A 27,839-nucleotide genomic window follows, 5' to 3' on the forward strand; every position below is an offset into this window, starting at 1 on the left:
TCTGTATGTCTAGGTGACCCAAGACTTTATCATCCACACTGGGACGGCTCTAAGAATTAAAGGCAGTGCTCTTGAAAACAATTCCAGGACAAAGACATTAACCAGGACATAGGGCTGCCTGCATGATGAGGGGACCATTTACCATCCCGGACGTCCCTCCCACATTTCTCGACCCGCCCTGCTTCGCAGACGACATATTTTTGCTATGTCTGACCTGTCCTTCCTCTTTACTGGTTTTAGCCTATATTCCTTCATTTTCTTATATAATAATCACATTCAGGCAGTTATCACACCTCTATTTTGAAGTGAAAAAAGGTGAGTTTTGAAAATTCCGTATGTAAAAAGCTGTAAGACCCCTGGCCGGGCGCGGTGGCTCATGCCTGTAATCCCAGCACTTTGGGAGCCTGAGGCAGGCGGATCACAAGGTCAGGAGATCGAGACCATCCTGGCTAACACCATGAAACCCCATCTCCACTAAAAATACAAAAAATTAGCCAGGTGTGGTGGTGGGCACCTGTAGTCCCAGCTACTCGGGAGGCTGAGGCAGGAGAACGGCGTGAACCCAGGAGGCAGAACTTGCAGTGAGCCGAGATGGTGCCACTGCACTCCAGCCTGAGAGACAGAGCAAGACTCCATCTCTAAAAAATAATAATAATAAAAAACAATAAATAAATAAAAATTTTAAAAAGCTGTAAGACCCCTTCATTAAGGCTCTGAGTGGTGTGTTCCAGCAGCCTCCAGGAGCTGGTTTTCAATTCCAGAGACTGGCTACCTTCTGAACATTAGTGTTCAGTGGGTATTGTTGGTGTTACTCATCAAATAGCCACATCCCAGTTTCTGGAGAAGCAAAACAGTGTGAAAAATGGTGATCCTTGCTTGAGCACTCAAAGCAGGGAAAAGGCTTTTTCATGCTATTTCCTTAACACTAATGGTAACAGGACTTGCCTCCTCTCCGTCTCTCCAAAGTGCTTAAAGCATCGTGCATGTTTTCCATGTTTACAACCACCCTACAAGGTTCCAGTCATCCTCATTTTACTGACTGACACTCTAAGTTGAAGCCAGAAATGGGGGCTAGCCATATCTTATCCAGATCTATCTGGTTCCAAAGCCCATGCTTGTGCTCCATCAGGCTGGGCATCTGCTTTGCAAACCCGGCTTGACCTTGGAATAACCAGGCATGGACCCTTGTTTATTTTTCAAGCCTCATTTTTTTTTCACCACTGATTGTTCCTTTCCATTACAGCGGGTGATATCATACTCCAGCAAGCCTTATCTAGTATACACCAAGCCTTGAAGCAGCCCCAGAAAAGTGCTGTGCATGACAGGGCTTGGGCTGGAAGTCTGGCATTTCTGTAAGTCACCTAGGCTAAAGTCCGGAGAGGCAAGACAAGTATGAGATGGCGGGGGCTTGTGGGGTGGTGCACAAAAGGTTTATTGACTTAGAAGATAGCAGTCTCCATGAGCAAGACTGGATGCCAAGCCAAGCTCTCTTAGGCAAAGCTTCCTCCAGGGCAGGACTCCATGTGTGGAAATAAGTAGCACATCTGCCTGTGGTTGGGAGTAAAGTCTAGTGAGAGAGACTAGAACAGGGCTTTAATTACCTGTTCTAAGCACCTCTTCTCATCTCAACTGACTTACCTCTGACCACTCTGCCAGGTGACCACTCTGTAAGGTAATTCTCTGGCCTTAAATGACCAAATCTTACAATACCTGCCCTCCATCCTCTCCCCACCTTCCCTACAAATATAAAGTGGTGGACACGGGAGTGTGAACTTAAAAGTCAGACATTCCTGGGTTTGCTTCTTATTAACTGTGTGACTTTGGGTATGTTACTCTGAGCCTTGGTCTCCTCATCTATAAAAAGGAGGATAATAATCAGGCTTTTACAGACTTGTTAGAATAATTAAAATAAAGCTATAATTTGTCTTATGTAGCATGGGCACTAAATAAATGTTTATTGTTGATACTATACCTGCTGCTGTTGCTTGAGATTGGTGTGAGTTCTCCCTCCAGAGTCCACTAGCCCTAGATCAATAGAAAGAGAAAATTTTAGGGAGAGGGACCTTAGCATTCATCTAGTCCACCTTCATTTGTGAAGAAACCCCAGGTTCAGAGGTGCTTAATTGCCTTGTCCCTGATTATATGCCTTACTAGTTCCAACCTTCAAATAAGGATGTTAGTTCACTGGAGTGGTAGAAAGAGCTCTGGCTTTGGAGTCAGGCCTATGTGAATTTGAATTCCACTTGCCAGCTTGGTGACATCAAACAAGTTACTTGACCTGTTTCTGCTTCACTTCCTCACATGCAGCCTTGGGACGATAGAGCCAGCCTCACAGGATGGTGGGGAGGACTAAGTGGGATATTGCACACCAGGTGCCCAGGGGCATCTGTCACTTGCTGGTGCTCCTGCTGGTTTCCTCATGTCATTAAAACCTTTCAGGGCCACTTACAACAGGAAAAGCCCAGTAGAAGGAAGTAAGTAGAGTTTAAAAACCATACTGGGCTTTGCCTAAATGTTGAAATAGGGACATTTAGGAATAACTTTTGCTTACCAACCCGCAAATGCCAACTTTAAAGCAGAGTTTGGTAGACTGAACAGGGAAGAATTCCTAGTGGCAGGGCCAAGAGCAAAGATTGGAAGATCATATGCAGGCTGAGCTAAAGTGAGGGAGTGGGACATGGGGAGTCAGGGAAGAGGATCCTGAGGGTTTGCAACTCATCATTAGAATATCTTCTAAAACAATTTTGAAAGCCCCCGTGATTTCCAGGCACAGATTATATTTTGAATTAGCAACACAAAGTGGGAGGCGGCTGTGAGATGGGTGGCCATTCTTCAGATGCAGCCCCTGCAGTGGTTTTGAAATGAAAAGCATGGGCATATCTTGCCACATAAAATGAGTTCTGATGGGTGGATTTTCCAAGATGAATATGAACAAGGGCACTGAGACATTTCGCAGCAGGCTCAGCCCCTGAAAGATCCAATTACAGGTTTTGAAATGGACCCAGAGGCAGAATTTAGAAAACCAAACTGGAAAGGCAGAGGAGAAGTAATTTGGTAACTAGACAAATGACTGATTCCAAAAAGTCCTCTGAGGATAAGCGGGTTTGGAAAATGCCATGTAGGCAATTTTCAAATGTCGCATGGGAGCCAGGATTGACTTTTCTAGGGATAATTAGGGTGATTCGAGGGGTAATTAGGGTGAGGCTGATTGGGGTCTGAGAGAGGATTACTGTATTGTGCTTGGAATTCACTCAGATACCTGGGCAACCTCTGCAATGGAGGGTAATGAGAAGTACCATCAGCAGAAGCAGAACTGTGGCCCAATGTAATAAACATAAACAGTAGAGAAATTGTACAAAACTGTGATATTCTTAAGAACTGGATCTAGGTTTTTGTGACCTTGTATTCCCAGTGCCTGGTGGAGGGTACGCATTCAAAAAAAAAAAAACACATTTAATTAGTAAATTAATGGCTTAGGTTGTCTTTTAAGATAAAAAGTTCTCCAGGATAGAAAGTATTCAAGCAGAAAGTATTCAAGTATTAGCAGCAACTGTACAGAGGTTTTCACAAATCTTTTAGATGTGCCTGATAATTACTGGCATTCTTAGCAACCCTAAGACTCTGGCTGTTTATCACAGTGCACTCACTCTCTGAGATAATCGGATCTGAGCTGAACACTGGGGTCATGATGCAAGGGACTAAGGGAAACAAAGCAAAGATTTGTGAAGGAGGACTAACCAGTGTAACCTTCTATTTTCTAATTGAGTCTGTGGTCTGAAATACTTTTTTTAGGCAAAACTAGATTTGCACCCTCACTACCCCATGGGTACAGATCACTCCCGAATTTTCTACCTGCCCTCTCATGTCCACTAAGGCTGAGGCTGCTGACTGATCACAAACTCATTCCCTCTTCTTCCTCAGCAAACATGTATTTCACAGCTTCTAGTCTCCCTTGAGTTAAATGTGGTCACACGCTTGAGTTCTGACCCGTGGAATCTGAGCAGAAGTGATGTGTGCCACCTCCAAGTTTGTGATAAAAGCCTCCCACTTGCAACCTCACAAGCTCTTTCCCCATCTGCCTGTGGGATGCCGATGCTCAGGGCAACGCTGGCAGTCATGTGTTGAAGATGGCAGAGCTATGGCTCCCTGGATTCCCCTATCCTTCCCACGCATTAGACTGGTGGGACAGAAACAAACTTTTATTGTGTTATGCTGTTACAGCAGCTCACATACCTTAACTAACATATTTACCTGTCTTTGTCTTTTTTCTTTTTTCTGTGCAATTTCCTCTCTGAAGTTATAAAGGACTGAGAGAGGAGGGTGAGGATGTGACCATGGTCAGAAGACACAGTTGAATGGTGAAGATGGGCCTCTCTCAAGTGGCTTTACTCTCTTTCCTCTGCCTGGGTTGTTGGTTTGGGTGTCTCCCTCCTAATGCAGAAGTATATGTAAGGGAGCTGAAATTTCCTAACAGATGAGCACGTGGTGGGGTGTCAGGCCCTCTCTTCCCTGCTGCAAGTTTCACTTGTCATCTCCTAGCTTCCTGGGCACCGGCTCCTCCACTTTTTTTCATAGCTTGTGGAAGGTGGGGAAGGAAGGCAGGGATGCCCTCTTTGGGCTACAACCATGAGACTAAAGGCCTTAGTTTTTCTAACCTCCTTCTCTTTTGTGACTCTCCAGCAATCTCAGACACAGAAATGATAACACAAGGAATCTTAGGTATAGGCTACAATAAGAAAGCAAATTCTAGGCATCTGGCTTAGTTGGAGTATTGCTTTGGCTACTTTAATTTTCCCTCAGTCTTATTTAAAGTTTTTTGATTCTGGATTCTTTCTGTTAAAGGGCCAAAGTTCATTGTTTCCTTACATAGTCTTCTTTTTTTTAATTAAAAAAAAATTTAACTGGATAGTAAGTAGGGACAGTGGGAATCTTGTTCATCCATTCATTTTATTTTTATTTAATTTTTTTTCCTTCCTTGCATACTCTTTTATGTTGTCCTGCCTCCTAAGTCTACAGAAGACCCTAAGAGTCTGTTTTCTCTTCCTTTGTTGACCATGACTTCCCCTCTGTACAAAACCAAAGCCTCTCCCTTTCCCTGAGATGTGGAGTAAGCTAATTGCTCCATTTGCCCTATATTTTGCCCAAACTATTAAACAGGCAGATTCTAAATGATCTTGATTCCATTTACAGTACCGATATTCTGCTCTACAATTTTTGGACATCTCCCTAATTGACCCTTCCTGGGAAGCCCACTCTAGCAGGGCCTGTTATACATCCCCTAATATCTGTCTTCCTCCTACTCCTCAGCAGGAGCCCCATGGCTAACCAGAACAAAAACTACATATGATAGATCCCCTTGCAGGCCAGCGTGGCCATAAGACTAAGTTCTCATCAATGGAGTGGAAGTAGATGGCTGGCCAACAGCTTGGATCATGATACAAACTTGGCAATGGAAGCCATGCTGGGCAGAGTAACAAGATAGAAGTAACTTGGGTCCCTGACCCTCCCTTTTAGCCAATCTCTAGACTTCCATGTGAAAGAAAAAGAAGCCTCAAACTTGCTTGTCCCTGTTATTTAGAGTTTCCTGTCACTTACAGTTAAATTAATTCTATTCTACTACCCTACTTTCTGATATTAGAAGTTATCCCACCTTCCTTCCATCCTTCCTTCCTTCTGATTTTCTTCATTCCTTCTTTCCTCCATTTTTTTTTCTCCTTCCATCCCTTCTTTCTCTCTTCTAAAATAACATTGTGTTAACTCAGCAGGGATCTTAGTTGTTATCTCACTCAGGCCCCTCATTTCAAAATGAGGAAATTGAGGACCCCAGAGTGGGGAAGTGACTAAGCTGATGAGGCCTGAACCAAAGACTCCAACTCAAACCTCCTGACTCTTTGGCCCTGTGCTTTTACTACACCACCTGCCCTGGCTCCTCTTGGCATACAATACCTCCCAAAAGGATACAGTATTTTTGGTTCTCCTTTCTTCTAGGTCAACTTAAACCCATAATAAAATAATATTTACTTTTTCAGCCTTGGTGGATGAAGAAGTAGGAAGACCTTAGGTTAAACTACTTTTTCCTTTAGTGTAAAAACTGATTACAGGCCATTACGAGGCTTCTGTACCATGTGGTCACTTCTTCCCCTCAGAGGACACTGCTCTTGAGGGTGGCCTCAGGTCTAGAGGCTCTAGGGAGAATTCAGGTGTCAGCCCATAGCTGCCCCAGGGGAGAAAGGGCAGGTGGCTACTGCTAGCTGCTTCTGGCATGGGTGGCACCCAGATGATACAGGTTTTTGGTGACTGGGTCCTGACTCTACCTGGCCTTCCATAACAGCTCAACCCCTCCTCTGAGCTAAGAAGATGCTGCCCTGGATCATGCACCTGGGCTCCCATCTGTCCTCTCTGCAGAGTGAGCACCCTTTCCCACTGTCCATGGAAGAAGATGTTTCCCCATGATGGCATGGTAGAGGGAGTGCCGGAAAGGAAAGAATGTCTGCTATCCCATTTGTCTTAAACTGATGCCAGGCACAGTGGCTCACACCTGTAATCTTAGCACTTTGGAAGACCAAGGCAGGCGGATCACGAGGTCAGGAGATCGAGACCATCCTGGCTAACACAGTGAAACCCTGTCTATACTAAAAATACAAAAAATTAGCCAGGCTTGGTGGCATGTGCCTGTAGTCCCAGCTACTCGAGAGGCTGAGGTAGGAGAATCACTTGAAACCGGGAGGCGGAGGTTGCAGTGAGCCGAGATTGCACTACTGCACTCCAGCCTGGGCAACAGAGCGAGACTCCGTATCGGGGGGGGGGGGGGGGGCACGGGGAAAGAACCTACTCCATAAAACAAAATAAAACAGAACAATATTTTAAGCACAATGCCTACTGGACCGACCAAAATCAGGAAAGCCAATGCCCTGACACTGTAAACCTCCAACCATTCAGGAGATGCTAAATTCCTGTCACCTGAGCATTCGGCATTGAGCAGAACAAACAGGTCTCTGAAATCCTGGAACTTGTCTTTCACTGATAAGCTATAATTATTCAAATAAATGCCATAATTGAAAACAGTGGTAGATACTACAAAGAAAATGTGCAGGGCACTGTAACAGAGCATATTTAGAGAATCTAATTTGGGATTGGAGGGGGTTAGGAAGGAACATTTAACTTGAGACATAGAAGACAAGAAAGAACTATCCAGATGTTGAACATTTCAGACAGCAGGAATAGTTGGGGTAAAAGCCTCGTGGTGGAAAAGCAGATAAGAAAGTCTAGTACAGGTTGATTATCCCTTGTCCAAAATGGGACGAGAAGTGTTTCAAATTTGGGACTTTTTTTTGAATTTTGGAATATTTGCATATCCATAGTAAATCTAAACACAAAATTCATTTATGTTCCAAGTATCCCATATACACATAGACTGAAGGTAATTTTATACAATATTTTAAATAATTTTGTGCATGAAACAAACTTTTGACTGTGTTTTGACTGCAACCCATCATATAAGGTCAAGTATGGAATTTTCTATTTATGGTACCTTGTCAGCATTCAAAAAGTTTTGAATTTTGAAGCATTTTGTATTTTGTATTTTAAGGTTAAGGATCCTCAACCTGTATAGCAAAGGTGGGTGGCTGGAGACTGAGGCAGAGCCAGATCACATAGGCCTAACGGATCATGTTGAAGACTTTAGATTTCACCTAAGAGTGAGGTAAGGATATGAAATACACACATACACACACACACACACACACACACACACACACACACACACACACATATATTTCTTTTTGAGATAGAGTCTCAATCTGTGCCCAGGTGTAGTACAATGGTATGATGTTGGCTCACTGCAACCTCTGCCTCCGGGGTTCAATTGATTCTTGTGCCTCAGCCTCCCAAGCAGCTGCTATTACAGGCATGCGCCATCACACCTGGCTACTTTTTGTATTTTTAACAGAGAGGGGGTTTACCATGTTTGCCAGGCTGGTCTCAAACTCCTGGTCTCAAGTGATCCACTCGCCTCCACTTCCCCAAGTGCTTGGATTACAGGCATGAACCACTACGTCTGGCATGAAAGATTTTTTGACTGCAGAGTGACCTGTTGTGATTTTTATGTAAAAGATGCCTCAGAACCTACTGTTTCTGGAGAGGCGCCACCCAGTTAACACGATGAAGCAACCAATCAATCAAAACATCCTTTAAAAATATTTCACAAGTCTAGCTAATAGGAAGAATGTATCCCTCCTATTCACTGGTCGTGAATTAAGCTGTAAAAGAATTCCATGTAGGTTCCCAGAGAGAGCTACAAAATTTGCATTCTAACTCCACTGCCAAAATCAGCAAGGCAAGAACAGTTTTTTAGAAGTATCAGGTCCCAGTTTTAAGTGGACAGCCCAAGTGTACATGCAGACAGCATGGTTTTATTACACTAACCAGGAAAAAGAGCTAAACACTAACTACAACAAAACAAAAATTATTGTCCTTGCATGGGACAGATTCCAAGATTTAATTGCTTGATATCCAATAATTCTTTATAGTGGATGAATCATACAATTTCCTGAGAGTTCATTTAAGTCTAATTCATTATAGTGGCCCATGAGGAAGTCATGCTACTTGGAAGTAGACATTCCACACAAGTCTTAAAAATGTTTTGCCCAAGCTGTGATGGCTCAACTTGAAATATTCATGCCATTCTAGCAAATTTTGGGGTTTTCATTAAGCACAGATCCTAGCGGGTCACCTGTATTTAGAAGAAGCATGATTTCCTTCCACATCAGATTATTGGTAGGTTCCTTTGTTGCTATAACACATGTCCTTCCACTCATTTATCTATTTTCCCAAGCATATACATTTGTCTTTAATTAGCAAAATAGAACAGCTTCCTGGAAGTCTAACTTCAACTCTCAAGTCATACCTAGCTGAAGTTATTATATTTATTAAGCATTTAGTTAAGAGTCTGAGAAACATGATATCTATCTATACCTCTAAATATTTTAACTTTTATTGTCAGATTAGCCTGGACTACCAAATATCTATAAACTTGAACCTCATTACCTTACCATCTCAAATAAATGCCTTTACTATATTTATGTTTTTGTGTAGAGGGGTTGGCTTTTATAAAAAATTGTCATGAGAACTAACCTTATGAATTCAACTTTTTTGTTCACTGTGAGGTTGATATAGAGAACCTGATATCGCTTAAGACCTCCTCCTCTTAGATAATGAGAATTATTCCATATCAATCCTTCTGTCTCTTTTTCTTTCTTCCTTTTTGTTTCTTTTCCCTTTCTTAATCTCTTTCTATGACTACCATAGTCTTAGTCAAGTTTTATATTTAATCCCAGCTACTGCTTTGCCTCTTATGGTGTCTGGAAATTAGTTTTCTCTTTCTTAATTGTACATCCCCATTTAAAACCTTTATTTTATTAATCTGAATGCTTATAGTTCATGAAAAAAGTCATTTAAAAAGAGGATGCAAATAAACTAAATATGTTTTTCTTATGTTCCAAAGTATTTATCTGCCTTGGATGGATGGTGAGTTGTGAGCACATACCAGCCAACAGAAGATTGGATAAAAGGTTTGATCTACAACACGAACACAACAAACCAAAAATGATTGTCCTTGGATGGAACAGACTCCAAGATTTAATTGGTTGATATTCAGTAACTCCTTATGGTGGATGAACCATACCATTTCCTGAGAGTTCATTTATGAATAATCCCTTCCAGTGATGCATGAGAAAGCCATACCACTTGGAAATGGACATTTCATTCAAGTCTTGCAAACATTGTATGAGTCTAGCTAATAGATTCAGAATGATTCGGAGAAGCACTTTTTATTAACCTACTCTAAATAAGACAAGCAGTGTTCTCTTTTCTTCATAGATTTACCTTTGAGGGCAGGCACTGCTAAGAGCATTGAAAGAGGAGTCAGGTTACACAGGTTCTAATACCTGGTGGCCTCTAAATAGCTCCTGATCATGGGTAAGTTCTTCCACCTTTCTGGGACCCATTTTCCCCATCTGTAGAAAAAGTCAGACTAGAGAAATACAGAGGCGACTTCCAGGTCTACCATCTTATGGTTCTCTAACTTATTCTATAAAAGGTATAGAAGAATGGCTCCTGACCTCAAGAAGTTTAAATTTCTTCAAAGGAGGTAAAATATCAGCCACGTCGCATTTCTGAAGAATTGCAAATGTACAAGTAGATCAGCAGATTGAAAGTTGAAGTTTATCAGTTGGGCATGGTGGCTCACACCTGTAATCCCAGCACTTCGGGAGGCCGAGGTGGGTGGATCATTTGAGGTAATGAGTTTGAGACCAGCCTGGCAAACACAGTGAAACCCCATCTCTACTAAAAATAAATAAATAAATAAATAAATAAATAAATAAATAAATAAATAAATGAAAGTAAGTTGAAGATTATCTATATGACAATAGGTTGAGGTAAAAAATATTTTGCCTTTGTTCTCTTTTCCTTTAGGATAGTCTAATATAATTTGAATAAAATTAAGATTTCATGAATTAATCACCGTCAGCATTTTATTTTTAGGTTCAAACAAAAAAACTTCTGTTGGGTGTGAACTTTCTTGCTGGGAGCAGTGTGTCCTATATACATAGGACAAGGAAGGGCAGGACTGGACAAATATTGATTTGAGTGCCAGTTGAGATGATCTGTAAAAAGGATTACTCACAATGGAAATATGTAGTTTGAAAAGTGTAAGGGGAACACACTCTCTTACACTGATCATAGAATTTTAACTCCATATAAACTTATGAAAGGAAGGAGAGCAGTAAACAGCAAAACCCTTAAAAATGTGTGTCATGGGCCAGGCGCAGTGGCTCATGCCTGTAATCCCAGCACTTTGGGAGGCCAAGGCAGGCGGATCACCTAACATCAGGAGTTGAAGACCAGCCTGGTCAACATGATGAAACTCCATCTCTACTAAAAATACAAAAATTAGGACTGGGCTGGCAAGATGGAGGAATAGGAACAGCTCTGGCATGCAGCTCCCAGCGAAATCAACACAGAAGGTGGGTGACTTCTGCATTTCCAACTGAGGTACCTGGCTTATCTCACTGGGGCTGGTTAGACAGTGGGTGCAGCCCATGGAGGGTGGGCGGAAGCAGGGTGGGGCATCACCTCACCTGGGAAGTGCAAGGGGTTGAGGAACTGTCTACCCTAGCCAAGGGAAGCCATGAAGGACTGTGCCCTGAGGGATGGTGCATTCCAGCCCAGATACTATGCTTCTCCCATGGTCTTTGCAATCCACAGACCAGGAGATTCCCTCAGGTGCCTATGCCACCAGGGCCTGGGTTTCAAGCACAAAACTGGGCAGCTGTTTGGGCAGACACCAAGCTAGCTGCAGGAGTTGTTTTTTTGTTTTTGTTTTTGTTTTTTTCATACCCCAGTGGCACCTGAAATGCCAGCGAGACAGAACCATTCACTCCCCTGGAAAGGGGGCTGAAGCCAGGGAACCAAGTGATCTAGCTCAGCAGATCCCACCCCCATGGAGCCCAGCAAACTAAGATCCACTGGCTTGAAATTCTCACTGCCAGCACAGCAGTCTAAAGTCGACCTGGGATGCTCCAGTTTACTGGAAGAAGGGGTGTCCACCATTACTGAGGCTTCAATAGGCAGTTTTCCCCTCATGGTTTAAACAAAGATGCTGGGAAGTTCGAACTGGGTGGACTCCACTCAGTTCAGCAAAGTCACTGTAGCCAGACTGCCTCTAGATTCCTCCTTTCTGGGCAGGGGATCTCTGAAAAAAGAGGCGGCGACCCCAGTCAGGGGCTTATATATAAAATCCCTATCTCCCTGGGACAGAGCACCTTGGGGAAGGGGCGACTGTGGGAGCAGCTTCAGCAGGCTTAAATGTCCCTGCCTGCCAGCTCTGAAGAGAGCAGCGGATCTCCTAGCACAGCACTCGAGCTCTACTAAGGGACAGACTGCCACCTCAAGTGAGACCCTGACCCCTGTGCCTCCTGACTGGGACACATCCCAGAAGGGGTCAACAGACACCTCAAACGGGAGAGCTCTGGCTGGCAGCTAGCGGGTATTCCTCTGGGATGAAGCTTCTAGAGGAAGGAACAGGCAGCAGTCTTTGCTGTTCTACAGCCTCCACTGGTGATACCCAGGCAAACAGTATCTGGAGTGGACCTCCAGAAAACTCCAGCAGACCTGTAGCAGAGGGGTCCGACTATTAGAAGGAAAACTAACAAACAGAAAGGAATAGCATCAACATCAACAAAAAGGATGTCCACTCAGAAACCCCATTCAAAGGTACAACATCAAAGACAAAAGGTAGATAAATCCACAAAGAAGGGAAAAAACCAGTGCAAAAAGGCTGAAAATTCCAAAAACCAGAACACCTCTTCTCCTCCAAAGGATCACAACTCCTTGCCAGCAAGGGAACCAAACTGGATGGAGAATGAGTTTGACAAATTGATAGAAGGAGGTTTCAGAAGGTGGGTAATAACAAACTCCTTTGAGCTAAAGGAGCATGTTCTAACCCAATGCAAGGAAGCTAAGAACCTTGAAAAAAGGTTAGAGGAATTGCTAACTAGAATAACCAGTTTAGTGTAGAACATAAATGACCTGATGGATCTGAAAACAGAACATGAGAACTTCGTGAAGCATACACAAGTATCAATAGCAGAATCGATCAAGCAGAAGAAAGGATATCAGAGATTGAAGATCAACTTAATGAAATAAAGTGTGAAGACAAGATGAAAGAAAAAAGAACGAAAAGGAACAAACAAAGTCTCTAAGAAATATGGGACTATGTGAAAAGACCAAATCTATGTTTGATTGGTGTACCTGAAAGTTACGGGGAGAATGGAACCAACTTGGAAAACACTCTACAGGATATTATCCAGGAGAACTTCCCCAACCTAGCAAGACAGGTCAACATTCAAATTCAGGAAATACAGAGACCACAAAGATACTCTTCAAGAAGAGCATCCCCAAGACACATAATTGTCAGATTCACCAAGATTGAAATGAAGGAAAAAATGTTAAGTGCAGCCAGAGAGAAAGGTCAGGTTACCCACAAAGGGAAGCCCATCAGACTAACAGCAGATCTCTCTGCAGAAATCCCAAAAGCCAGAAAAGAGTGGGGGACAATATTCAACATTCTTAAAGAAATGGATTTTCAACCCAGAATTTCATATCCAGTCAAACTAAGCTTCATAAGCAAAGGAGAAATAAAATCCTTTACAGATAAGCAAATGCTGAGAGATTTTGTCACCACTAGGGCTACCTTATAAGAGCTCCTGAAGGAAGCACTAAACATGGAAAGGAAAAACCGGTACCAGCCACTGTAAAAACATGCCAAATTGTAAAGACCCTCAGCACTATGAAGAAACTGCATCAACTAACAGGCAAAATAACCAGCTAGCATCACAATGATGGGATCAAATTCACACATGACAATATTAACCTTAAATGTAAATGGGCTAAATGCACCAATTAAAAGACACAGACTGGCAAATTGGACAAAGACTCAAGACCCATCAGTGTGCTGTATTCAGGAGACCCATCTCACATGCAAAGACACACATAGGCTCAAAATAAAGGGATGGAGGAATATCTACCAAGCAAATGACAAACATAAAAAACTAGGGGTTGCAATCCTAGTCTCTGATAAAACAGACTTTAAACCAACAAAGATCAAAGGAGACAAAGAAGGGCATTATAAAATGGTAAAGGAATCAATGCAACAAGAAGAGCTAACTATTCTAAATATATATGCACCCAATACAGGAACACTCAGATTAATAAAGCAAGTTCTTAGATACCTAAAAAGAGACTTAGACTCCCACACAATACTAGTGGGAGACTTTAACACCCCACTGTCAATAATAGACAGATCAATGAGACAGAAAATTAACAAGGATATTCAGGACTTGAACTCAGCTCTGGACCAAGCAGACCTAATAGACATCTACAGAACTCTCTATCCCAAAACAACAGAATACACATTCTTCTCAGCACCACATTGCACTGATTCTAAAATTGAACACATAATTGGAAGTAAAACACTCCTCAGCAAATGCAAAAGAAAGGAAATCATAACAGTCTCTCAGACCACAGTGCCATCAAATTAGAAGTCAGGATTAAGAAACTCACTCAAAAATGCACAGCTACATGGAAACTGAACAACCGGCTCCTGAATGACTCCTGTGTAAATAACAAAATGAAGGCAGAAATAAGTTATTTGAAACCAATGAGAACAAAGACACAATGTACCAGAATCTCTGGGATACAGCCAAAGCAGTGTTTAGAGGGAAATTTATAGCACTAAATGCCCACAAAAGAAAGCAGGAAAGATCTAAAATTGACACCCTAACATCACAATTAAAAGAACTAGAGGGGGGATGCCCAAGATGGCCAAATAGGAACAGCTCCAGCCTCCAGCTTCCAGCATGAGCGACACAGAAGACGGGTGATTTCTGCATTTTCAACTGAGGTACTGGGTTTATCTCACTGGGGCGTGTTGGACAGTTAGCACCGGTTAGTGGGTGCAGCCAGAGCAGCGAGAGTTGAAGCAGGGCGAGGCATCACCTCACCGGGGAAGCACAAGGGGGAAGGGAATTCCTTACCCAAGCCAAGGGAAACTGAGACATACAACACCTGGAAAATCAGGTAACTCCCACCCTAATACTGCACTTTACCAAGGGTCTTAGCAAACGGCACACCAGGAGATTATATCCCATGCCTGGCCCAGAGAGTCCCACACCCACGGAGCCTCCCTCATTGCTAGCACAGCAGTCTGAGATCTAACTGCAAGGCAGAAGCGAGGCTGGGGGAGGAGTGCCCGCCATTGCTGAGGCTTAAGTAGGTAAACAAAGCTGCCAGGAAGCTCGAACTGGGTGGAGCCCACAGCAGCTCAAGGAGGACTGCCTGCCTCTGTAGACTCCACCTCTGGGGACAGGGCATAGCTAAAGAAACAGCAGCATAAACCTCTGCAGGTGTAAATGTCCCTGTCTGACAGCTTTGAAGAGAGCAGTGGATCTCTCAGCACGGAGGTTGAGATTTGAGAACAGACAGACTGCCTGCTCAAGTGGGTCCCTGACCCCTGAATACCCTAACTGGGAGACATCCCCCACTAGGTGCAGACCAACACCTCACACCTCACACAGCGGGATACACCCCTGAGATGAAGCTTCCAGAGCAAGAATCAGACAGCAACACCTGCTGTTCAGCAATATTCTATCTTCTGCAGCCTCCGCTGCTGATACCCAGGCAAACAGCGTCTGGAGTGGACCTCAAGCAAACTCCAACAGACCTGCAGCTGAGGGTCCTGACTGTTAGAAGGAAAACTAACAAACAGAAAGGACACCCACACCAAAATCCCATCAGTACATCACCATCATCAAAGACCAAAGGCAGATGAAACCACAAAGATAGGGAAAAAGCAGGGCAGAAAAGCTGGAAATTCAAAAAATCAGAGTGCATCTCTCCCTCCAAAGGAATGCAGCTCATCACCAGCAATGGAACAAAGCTGGACAGAGAATCACTTTGACGAGCTGAGAGAAGAAGGCTTCAGTTGATCAAACTTCTCAGAGCTAAAGGAGGAACTACGTAGCCAGAACAAAGAAACTAAAAACCTTGAAAAAAGAATGGATGAATGGATAACTAGAATAATCAATGCAGAGAAGACCTTAAAAGAACTGATAGAGATGAAAATCATAACATGAGAACTACGTGACAAATGCACAAACTTCAGTAACCAACTCAATCAACTGGAAGAAAGAGTATCAGTGATTGAAGATCAAATGAATGAAATGAAGCAAGAAGAGAAGTTTAGAGAAAAAAGAGTAAAAAGAAATGAGCAAAGCCTCTAAGAAATATGGGAATATATGAAAAGACCAAATCTATGTCTGATTGGTGTGCCTGAAAGTGACGGGGACAAGAGAACCAAGTTGGAAAACACTCTGCAGCATATCATCCAAGAGAACTTTCCCAACCTAGTAAGGCAGGACAACATTCAAATTCAGGAAATACAGAGAATGCCACAAAGATACTCCTCGAGAAGAACAACTCCAAGACACGTAATTGTCAGATTCACCAAAGTTGAAATGAAGGAATAAATGTTAAGGGCAGCCAGAGAGAAAGGTCGGGTTACATACAAAGGAAAGCCCATCAGACTAACAGCAGATCTCTCGGCAGAAACTCTCCAAGCCAGAAGAGAATGCATGCAAATATTCAACATTCTTAAAGAAAAGAATTTTCAACCCAGAATTTCATATCCAGCCAAACTAAGTTTCATAAGTGAAGGAGAAATACAATTCTTTACAGACAAGCAAATGCTTAGAGATTTTGTCACCACCCAGCCTACCCTACAAGAGATTGTGAAGGAAGCACTAAACATGGAAAGGAACAACAGGTACCAGCCATTGCAAAAACATGTCAAAATGTAAAGTCCATCAATGCTAGGAAGAAACTGCATCAACCAACGAGCAAAATAACCAGCTAATATCATACTGACAGGATCAAGTTCACACATAACAATATTAACCTTAAATGTAAATGGACTAAATGATCCAATTAAAAGACAGAGACTGGCAAATTGGATAAAGAGTCAAGACCCATCAGCTGGCTGTATTCAGGAGACCCATCTCACATGCAGAGACACACATAGGCTCAAAATAAAGGGATGGAGGAAGATCTACCAAGCAAATGGAAAACAAACTAAAAGGAGGGGTTGCAATCCTAGTCTCTGATAAAAGAGACTTTAAACCATCAAAGATCAAAGGAGACAAAGAGGGCCATTACATAATGGTAAAGGGATCAATTCATCAGGAAGAGCTAACTATCCTAAATATATATGTACCCAATACAGGAGCACCCAGATTCATAAAGCAAGTCCTTAGAGACTTACAAAGAGACTTAGACTCCCACACAATAATAATGGGAGACTTTAACACCCCACTGTCAACATTAGACAGATCAACGAGACAGAAAGTTAACAAGGATATCCAGGAATTGAACTCAGCTCTGCACCAAGTGGACCTAATGGACATCTATAGAACTCTCCACCCCAAATCAACAGAATATACATTCTTCTCAGCACCACATCGCACTTATTCCAAAATTGACCACATAGTTGGAAGTAAAGCACTCCTCAGCAAATGTAAAAGAACAGAAATTATAACAAACTGTCTCTCAGACCACAGTGCAATCAAACTAGAACTCAGGACTTCAATCAACTCAGAAACTCAACCAAAACCACTCAACTACATGGAAACTGAACAACCTGCTCCTGAATGACTACTGGGTACATAATGAAATGAAGGCAGAAATAAAGATGTTCTTTGAAACCAAAGAGAACAAAGATACAACATACCAGAATCTCTGGGACACATTTAAAACAGTGTGTAGAGGGAAATTCATAGCACTAAATGCCCACAAGAGAAAGCAGGAAAGATCTAAAATTGACACCCTAACATCACAATTAAAAGAACTAGAGAAACAAGAGCAAACACATTCAAAAGCTAGCAGAAGGCAAGAAATAACTAAGATCAGAGCAGAACTGAAGGAGATAGAGACACAAAAACTCTCCAAAAAATCAATGAATCCAGTAGCTGGTTTTTTGAGAAGATCAACAAAATTGACAGACTGCTAGCAAGACTAATAAAGAAGAAAAGAGAGAAGAATCAAATAGATGCAATAAAAAATGCTAAAGGGGATATCACCACCGACCTCACAGAAACACAAACTACTATCAGAGAATACTATAAACACCTCTACGCAAATAAACTAGAAAACCTAGAAGAAAAGGATAATTTCCTGGACACTTACACTCTCCCAAGACTAAACCAGAAGGAAGTTGAATCCCTGAATAGACCAATAGCAGGCTCTGAAATTGAGGCAATAATTAATAGCCTACCAACCAAAAAAAAGTCCAGGACCAGACGGATTAACAGCCGGATTCTACCAGAGGTACAAGGAGGAGTTGGTACCATTCCTTCTGAAACTATTCCAATCAATAGAAAAAGAGGGAATCCTCCCTAACTCATTTTATGAGGCCAACATCATCCTGATACCAAAGCCTGACAGAGATAACAACAAAAAAAGAGAATTTTAGACCAATATCCCTGATAAACATTGATGCAAAAATCCTCAATAAAATACTGGCAAACCGAATCCAGCAGCACATCAAAAAGCTTATCCACCATAAGCAAGTGGGCTTCATCCCTGGGATGCAAGGCTGGTTCAACATACGCAAATCAATAAATGTAATCCAGCATATAAACAGAACCAAAGACAAAAACCACATGATTATCTCAATAGATGCACAAAAGGCCTTTGACAAAATTCAACAGCCCTTCATGCTAAAAACTCTCAATAAATTCAGTATTGAAGGAACGTATCTCAAAATAATAAGAGCTATTTATGACAAACCCACAGCCAATATCATACTGAATGGGGAAAAACTGGAAGCATTCCCTTTGAAAACTGGCACACGACAGGGATGCCCTCTCTCACCACTCCTATTCAACATAGTGTAGGAAGTTCTGGCTAAGTCAATCAGACAAGAGAAAGAAATAAAGGATATTCAATTAGGAAAAGAAGAAGTCAAATTGTCCCTGTTTGCAGATGACATGATTGTATATTTAGAAAATCCCACTGTCTCAGCCCAAAATCTCCTTAAGCTGATAAGCAACTTCAGCAAAGTCTCAGGATACAAAATCAATGTGCAAAAATCACAAGCATTCGTATACACCAGTAACAGACAAACAGAGAGCCAAATCATGAATGAACTCCCATTCAGAATTACTTCAAAGAGAATAAAATACATAGGAATCCAACTTATAAGGGATGTGAAGGACCTCTTCAAGGAGAACTACAAACCACTGCTCAGTGAAATAAAAGAGGACACAAACAAATGGAAGAACATACCATGCTCATGGATAGGAAGAATCAATATTGTGAAAATGGCCATACTGCCCAACGTAATTTATATATTCAATGCCATCCCCATTAAGCTACCAATGACTTTCTTCACAGAATTGGAAAAAACTACTTTAAAGTTCACATGGAACCAAAAAAGATCCCGCATTTCCAAGACAATCCTAAGCCAAAAGAACATAGCTGGAGGCATCACGCCACTTGACTTCAAACAATACTACAAGGCTACAGTAACCAAAACAGCATGGTACTCGTACCAAAACAGAGATATAGACCAATGGAACAGAACAGAGCCCTCAGAAATAATACCACACATCTACAGCTATCTAATCTTTGACAAACCTGACAAAAACAAGAAATGGGGAAAGGATTCCCTATTTAATAAATGGTGCTGGGAAAATTGGCTAGAAAGCTGAAACTGGATCCTTTCCTTACTCCTTATATGAAAATTAATTCAAGATGGATTAGAGACTAAAATGTTAGACCTAAAACCATAAAAACCCTAGAAGAAAACCTAGGTAATACCATTCAGGACATAGGCATGGGCAAGGACTTCATGTCTAAAACACCAGAAGCAACAGCAACAAAAGCCAAAATTGACAAATGGGATCTAATTAAACTAAAGAGTTTGCACAGCAAAAGAAACTACCATCAGAGTGAACAGGCAACCTACAGAATGGGAGAACATTTTTGCAATCTACTCATCAGACAAAGGGCTAATATCCAGAACCTATAAAGAACTCAAACAAATTTACAAGAAAAAAACAGAACCTATAAAGAACTGAAACAAATTTACAAGAAAAAAACAAACAACTCCATCAAAAAGTGGGCAAAGGATATGAACAGACACTTCTCAAAAGAAGACATTCATACAGCCAACAGACACATGAAAAAATGCTCATCATCACTCGCCATCAGAGAAATGCAAATCAAAACCACAGTGAAATATCATCTCACACCAGTTAGAATGGCAATCATTAAAAAAACAGGAAACAACAGGTGCTGGAGAGGATGTAGAGAAATAGGAACACTTTTACACTGTTGGTGGGACTGCAAACTAGCTCAACCATTGTGGAAAACAGTGTGGCAATTCCTCAAGGATCTAGAACTCGAAATACCATTTGACCCAGCCATCCCATTACTGGGGATATACCCAAAGGATTATAAGTCATGTTGCTATAAAGACACATGCACATGTATGTTTATTGCGGCACTATTCACAATAGCAAAGATTTAGAATCAACCCAAATGTCCATCAGTGACAGAGTGGATTAAGAAAATGTGGCACATATACACCATGGAATACTATGCAGCCATAAAAAAGGATGTCCTTTCTAGGGACATGGATGCAGCTGGAAACCATCATTCTCAGCAAACTACTGCAAGAACAGAAAACCAAATACCGCATGCTCTCACTCACTGGTGGGAATTGAACAATGAGATCACTTGGACACATGAAGGGGATCATCACACACCGGGTCCTATTGTGGGGAGGAGGGGAGAAGTGATAGCATTAGTAGATATACCTAATGTAAATGATGAATTAATGGGTGCAGCACACCAACATGGCACATGTATACATAAGTAACAAACCTGCACGTTGTGCACATGTACCCTAGAACTTAAAGTATAATTAAAAAAAAAAAAAGAACTAGAGAAGCAAGAGCAAACAAATTCAAAAGCTAGCAGAAGGCAAGAAATAACTAAGATCAGAGCAGAACTGAAGGAGATAGAGACACAAAAAACCTTCAAAAAATAAATGAATCCAGGAGTTTGTTTTTTGAAAAGATCAACAAAACAGATAGGCTGCTAGCAAGACTAATAAAGAAGAAAAGAGAGAAGAATCAAGTAGACACAATAAAAAATGACAAAGGGGAGATCACCACTGATCCCACAGAAATACAAACTACCATCAGAGAATGCTATAAATATCTGTATGCAAATAAACCAGAAAATCTAGAAGACATAGATAAATTCCTGGACCACATACACCCTCCCACGTCTAAACCAGGAAGAAGTTGAATCCCTGAATAGACCAATAGCAAGTTCTGAAATTGAGACAGTAATTAATAGCCTACTAACCAAAAAAGTTCAGGACCAAACGGATTCACAGCCTAATTCTACCAGAGGTACAAAGAGGAGCTGGTACCATTCCTCCTGAAACTAATCCAAACAATAGAAAAAGAGGGAATCCTTCCTAACTCATTTTATGAGGCCAGCATCATACTGCTACCAAAACCTGGCAGAGACACAACAAAAAAGAAAATTTCAGGCCAATATCCCTGATGAACATTGATGTGAAAATCCTCAATAAAATACTGGCAAACTGAATCCAGCAGCACATCAAAAAGCTTATCCACCACCATCAAGTCGGCTTCATCTCTGGGAAGCAAGGCTGGTTCAACATATGCAAATCAATAAACGTAATCCATCACATTAACAGAACCACTGACAAAAACCACGTGATTATCTCAATAGATGCAGAAAGAGCCTTTGATAAAATTCAATACTCCTTCCTGCTAAAACTGTCAATAAACTAGGTATTGATGGAACGTATCTCAAAATAATGTGAACTATTTATGACAAATGCACAGCCAATATCATACTGAATGGGAAAAAGCTGGAAGCATTCCCTTTGAAAACTGGCACAAGACAAGGATGCCCTCTCTTACCACTCCTATTCAACATAGTATTGGAAGATCTGTCCAGGGCAGTCAGGCAAGAGAAAGAAATAAAGGGTATTCAAATAGGAAGAGAGAAAGTCAGATTGCCTCTGTTTGCAGATGGCATGATTGTATATTTAGAAAACCCCATTGTCTCAGTCCAAAACCTCCTTAAGCTGATAAGCAACTTCAGCAAAGTCTCAGGATTCAAAATCAATGTGCAAAAATCACAAGCATTCCTATGCACCAGTAGTAGACAAAGAGCAAAATCATGAGTGAATTCCAATTCACAATTGCTACAAAAAGAATAAAATACCTGGGAATACAACTTACAAGGGATGTGAAGGACCTCTTCAAGAAGAACTGCAAACCACTGCTCAAGGAAATAAGAGAGGACACAAACAAATGGAAAAACATTCCATGATCATGGATAGGAAGAATCAATATTGTGAAAATGGCCATACAGCCCAAAGTAATTTACAGATTCAATGCTATCCCCATCAAGCTAACATTGACTTTCATCATAGAACTAGAAAAAACTACTTTAAATTTCATATGGAACCAAAAAAGAGCCTGTATAGAAAAGAAAATCCTAAGCCAAAAGAACAAAGCTGGAGGCATCATGCTACCTGACTTCAAACTACACAAGGCTACAGTAATCAAAACAGCATGGTACTGGTACCACAGCAGATATATGCACCAATGGAACAGAATGGAGACATCAGAAGTAACACCACATATCTACAACCATCTGATCTTTGACAAACCTGACAAAAACAAGCCATGGGGAAAGGATTTCCTATTTAATAAATGATGTTGGGAAAAGTGGCTAGCTATATGCAGAAAACTGAAACTGGACCCCTTTTCTTACAGCTTATACAAAAATTAACACAAGATGGATTAAAGACTTAAACATAAGACTTAAACCATAAAGACCCTAGAAGAAAACCTAGGCAATACCAATCAGGACATAGGCATGGCCAAAGACTTCACGACTAAAACACCAAAAGCAATGGTAACAAAAGACAAAATTGACAAATGGAATCTAATTAAACTAAAGAGCTTCTGCACAGCAAAAGAAACTAACATCAGAGTGAACAGGCAACCTACAAAATGGGAGAAAAATTCTGAAATCTATCCATCTGACAAAGGGCTAATATCCAGAATCTACAAAGAACTTAAACAAACTTACAAGAAAGAAAAACCCCACCAAAAAGTGGGCAAAGGATATGAACAGACACTTCTCAAAAGAACACATACAGCCAACAAACCAGCTCATCACCACTGGTCATTAGAAATGAAAATCAAAACCACAATGAGATACCATCTCATGCCAGTTAGAATGGTGATCATTAAAAAGTCAGGAAACAACAGATGCTGGAGAGGATGTGGAGAGATAAAAACACTTTTACACTGTTGGTGGGAGTGTAAATTAGTTCAACCATTGTGGAAGACATTGTGGTGATTCCTCAAGGATCTAGAACCAGAAATACCATTTGACCCAGCAATCCCATTACTAGGTTTATACCCAAAGGATTATAAATCATTCTACTATAAAGACACATGCACACATATGATTACTGAAGCACTGTTCACAATAGCAAAGACTTGGAACCAACCCAAATGCCCATCAGTGATAGACTGGATAAAGAAAATGTGTCACATATACACCATGGAATACTATGCAACCATAAAAATGGATGAGTTCATGTCCTTTGCACGGACATGGATGAAGCTGGAAAACATCATTCTCAGCAAACTAACACAAGAACAAAAAACCAAACACCGCATGTTCTTACTGATAGGTGGGAATTGAACAATGAGAACACATGGAGATGGGGAGGGGAACATCACACACTGGGAGCCTGTTGGGGGTTAGGAGGCTAGGGAGTGATAGCACTAAAAGAAATACCTAGTGTAGATGATGGGTTGATGGGTGCAGCAAACCACCATGGCACGTGTATACCTATGTAACAAACCTGCACATTCTGCACATGTATCCCAGAACTTAAAGTATAATAAAAGTAAATAAATATTTTTAAAAGTACAAAAATTAGCTGGGCATGGTGGCACATGCCTGTAGTCCCAGCTACTGGGGAGGGTGAGGTAGGAGAAATGCCTGAACCTGGGAGGTGGAGGCTTCAGTGAGCTGAGAATAAGCCACTGCATTCCAGCCTGGGCGACAGAGTGAGACTCCATCTAAACAAAAAAAATATGTGTTATGTCACTTTGGAGAATTTATCCTGTGAGTTACCATAACTATAGACAAAGATACAGCATAAGGTTGTTTCTCATTTTTATAGAAATAAAAAAAAATTAAACCTAAAAGTGCTAGAGTAGGGAGATAATTAATCGGTTTCATTGTGATATATCCATGTTAATTATATGCATTCATGTTCTACAAGAGAAAAATACCTGTGATCTATTGATTAGTAGGGAAAACAGCAACTAAAGAATGTGTGTCATATGATTCTGAATACATATGATTCAATGCATGTGTAAAATAGAATACCAAAATGTAAGCAGAAGTTACCTCAGGTGATGGCATTAAAACTAATTTTCACTTTTTTCTATTTTTTAATTTTCAGTTTTTCATTGCAAATATATAGAAATACAATTGATTTTTTGAAAATCCTGATTTTCAAAAAATCCCAAATTACTTTGTATTCTGCAACTTGGCAAAACTTATTTATTGGTTTTAGTAGCTTTTTGTTGTTGTTGTTGATTTCTAATGATTTTCTACATAAATGAGCATATCATTTGTGAATAAAAAGTTTTAATTCTTCCTTTCCAAGGCTAGGACCTTGTATTAGGCCATTCTTACATTGCTATAAACCAATACCTGAGACTGGGTAATTTATAAGAAAATAGGTTTAATTGGCTCATGGTTCTACAGGCTGTACAGGAAACATAATGCCAGTGTCTGCTTCTGGGGAGGCCTTAGGAAGCTTAAAATCATGGCAGAACATGAAGGGAGAGTAGCCAGGAAGAAGGTAAAAGTAGGAAGAAGAGAGTTGGGTGGGGGAAGTGTTACACTCTTTTAAACAACAGATCTCATGAGAACTCACTCATTATCATTATCATGAGACCAGCACTAAAAGAATGGTCCTAAACCATTCATGAGAAACTGCTTTATGATCCAATCACCTCCCATCAGGCCCCCCCTCCAACACTGGGAATTACAATCCGACATGAGATTTGGTGGGGACACAGAGCCAAACCATATCAGACCTCCAGTATAGTACAAAATTGGGTAGAACTGGTGAGAATGGAAACCTTCAACTTATTCCCGATTTTAGTGGGATAACAGTTTTCAACATGAATATATTAGCTGTAGATTATTCTTAAATGATAGTTATCAGGTTGGGAAAATTCGTTTCTACTCCTAGTTTGAGAATGTTTATATGAATGATTGTTGAATTTTATCAAATACTATTTCAAAATAACTAAAAGAGTGAAACTGGAATGTTTCTAACACCTGTAATCTCACACTTTGAGAGGCCGAGGCAGATGGTTCACCTGAAGTCAGGAGTTTGACACCAGCCTGGCTAACATGGCGAAACCCTGTCTCTCATAAAAACAAAAAATTAGCCAGGCGTGGTGGCACGTGCCTGTAGTTCCAGCTTTGTGTTAGAAACATTCCAGTTTCACTCTTTTAGTTATTTTGAAATATGTAATAAATGATTGTTAACTATAGTCACCCTATTATGCTATGATCACTGGATATTATTCCTTCTAACTGTATATTTGTACCCATTAGCCAATCCCTCTTTATCCCTCCTCCCCACCACCCTTTCTAACCTCTGGTAAGCATCATTCCACTCTCTCTTTTTTTCATACAGGGTCTCACTCTGTTGCCTAAGTTGGAGTGCAGTGGCATGATCTTGGCTCACTGTAGTCTCAACCTCCTGGGCTTCAGTGATCCTCCCACCTCACCCTCCTGAATAGCTGGGACTACATGCACACAACACCACACTGGCTAATTTTTTAATATTTTTTGTAGAGATGGGGTTTCACCATGTTGCCCAGGCAGCTGGTCTTAAACTCCTGGGCTCAATCTGCCTGCCTTGGCCTCCCAAAGTGCTGGGATTACAAGCATGCACCACCGTGCCTGGCCTCTACTCCCTATCTCTCTGAGTTTATTTATTTTTAGCTTTATGTGTTTGGCTCATTTCACTTAACATCATGTCCTACAGTTCCACCCATGTTGTTATAAATGACAGGACTTCATTCCTTTTATGGCTGAATAATATTCCATTGTGTATATGTATCACATTTTCTTTATCCATTCATCCATTGATGGACACTTAGGTTGATTCCATATCTTGGCTATTGAGGATAGTGCTGCAACAAACATGGGAGTACAGATATCTGCTTGATATACTGACTTCCTTTATTTCAGATATATATACAACACTGGGGTTGATGGATCATGTGGTAGTTCTATTTTTAGTTTTTCAAGGAATCATCATACTGTTTTTAAGACAGAGTCTCACTCTGTCGCCCAGGCTGGAGTGCAATGGTGTGATCTTAGCTCACTGCAACCTCCACCTCCCAGGTTCAAGTGATTCTCCTGCCTTTGCCTCCCCAGTATCTGGAATTACAGGTGCCTGCCAACACACCCAGGTAATTTTTTTGTATTTTTAGTAGAGATGGGGTTTCACCATGTTGGACAGACTGATCTCAAACTCCTGACCTCTGATGATCTGCCCACCTCGCCCTCCCAAAGTGCTGGGATTACAGGCATGACCCACTGCGTCCAGCCCGTCATACTGTTTTCCAGCAGCTGTACCACTTTACATTATCATGAACAGTGTATGAGGGTTCCCCTTTCCCCACATCCTCTCCAGCATTTGTTATTGACTGTTTTTTGGAGGAAAGCCCTTTAAACTGGAGTAAGATGATATCCTATTGTAGTTTTAATTGACATTATTTTGATGACTAGTGGAGAATTTTTTCATATACCCATTGGCGATTTGTATGTCTTCTTTTCAGAAATGTCTATTCAGCTGTTTTACCCATTTTTAATAGGACTGTTTGTTTGATATTATTTGAGCTCCTAACATTCTAGTTATTAATCTCTTGTCAGATGGGTAGTTTGCAAATCATTTCCTTTGATATGAAGAAGCTTTTTAGCTTGATGCAATCCCCTTTGTCCATTTTTGTTTTGGTTTCCTGTGCTTTTTAGGCCTTACTCAAAATCTTTGCCAGACCAATGCCCTGGAGTGTTTCCCCATGTTTTCTTCTAGTAGTTTCATAGTTTCAGGTTTTAAGGTTAAGTCTTTAATCTATTTGGAGTTGATTTTTGCATATGGCAAGAGATAGGAGTCTAGTTTCATTCTTCTGCATGTGGATATCCAGTTCTGTTAGCACCTTTTATTGAAGAGTCTGTCCTTTCCCCAGTGTATGTCCTTGACACCTTTGTCAAAAATGAGTTGACTGTAAATGCATGATTTATTTCTGGATTCCCTATTCTGTTCCATTCATCTGTGTCCCATTTTATGCCAGTACTGTGCAGTTTTGGTTATTCGTGCTTTGTACTATAATTTGAAATCAGGTAATGTGATGCCTCCAGCTTTGTTCCTTTTGCTCAGGAGTACTTAAATGGCTATCAGTATTTACCTCTGAGTGGTAGGATTCTGTTTAATTTTATTTTTACTATCTATGATTTTCTTTTCAAATTTTTACTTCAAGCAATTTTATTTTATACTTAGAAAAAGTCTAACTTTACTTAATAAAGGAAATAAAAAAGGCAGGTTGTGGGTCCTATTATAATCCATCATTAGACAATTACTGAACATCTATAAGTATTAGGAACTGTCTAAGTGCCCAGGATACATAGGTCTCTGCCTCATGGATTTTGCATTCCAATTTGTGTGTGGGAGTATTAGACAATAACTAATAACTATAATAAATAAGTTAGTGATTTAATATATTAGAGGGTGATATTTGCTATGGGAAGAAAAACTCAGCTGCGTAAAGAAGATAGGCAACATGATACAGTGGGATCAGAGCACTGCAGCTTGTAATTTTAAGTAGGGTGGTCAGGGCAGACCTTACTGAAACATAGGACATGGGCATGTAGATGAGGTTTTGAGGATACTGGCGCATATCTGGTGAAAGACACCCCAAGGCAGAGCCATGCCCATACTTAAGAGCCAGCAAGGAGGCCAGCCAGGTGAAAAAGGTGTTGAGCAGTAAGATCCCAGCAGGAATCTCAGGAGGTTTGTTGATTTTTTGACACAGGTGTCGGGAACATACAGGAGCCTG

The sequence above is a fragment of the Macaca fascicularis genome, chromosome 1, assembly GCF_037993035.2.
Source record: "Macaca fascicularis isolate 582-1 chromosome 1, T2T-MFA8v1.1".
NCBI lineage: Eukaryota > Metazoa > Chordata > Mammalia > Primates > Cercopithecidae > Macaca > Macaca fascicularis.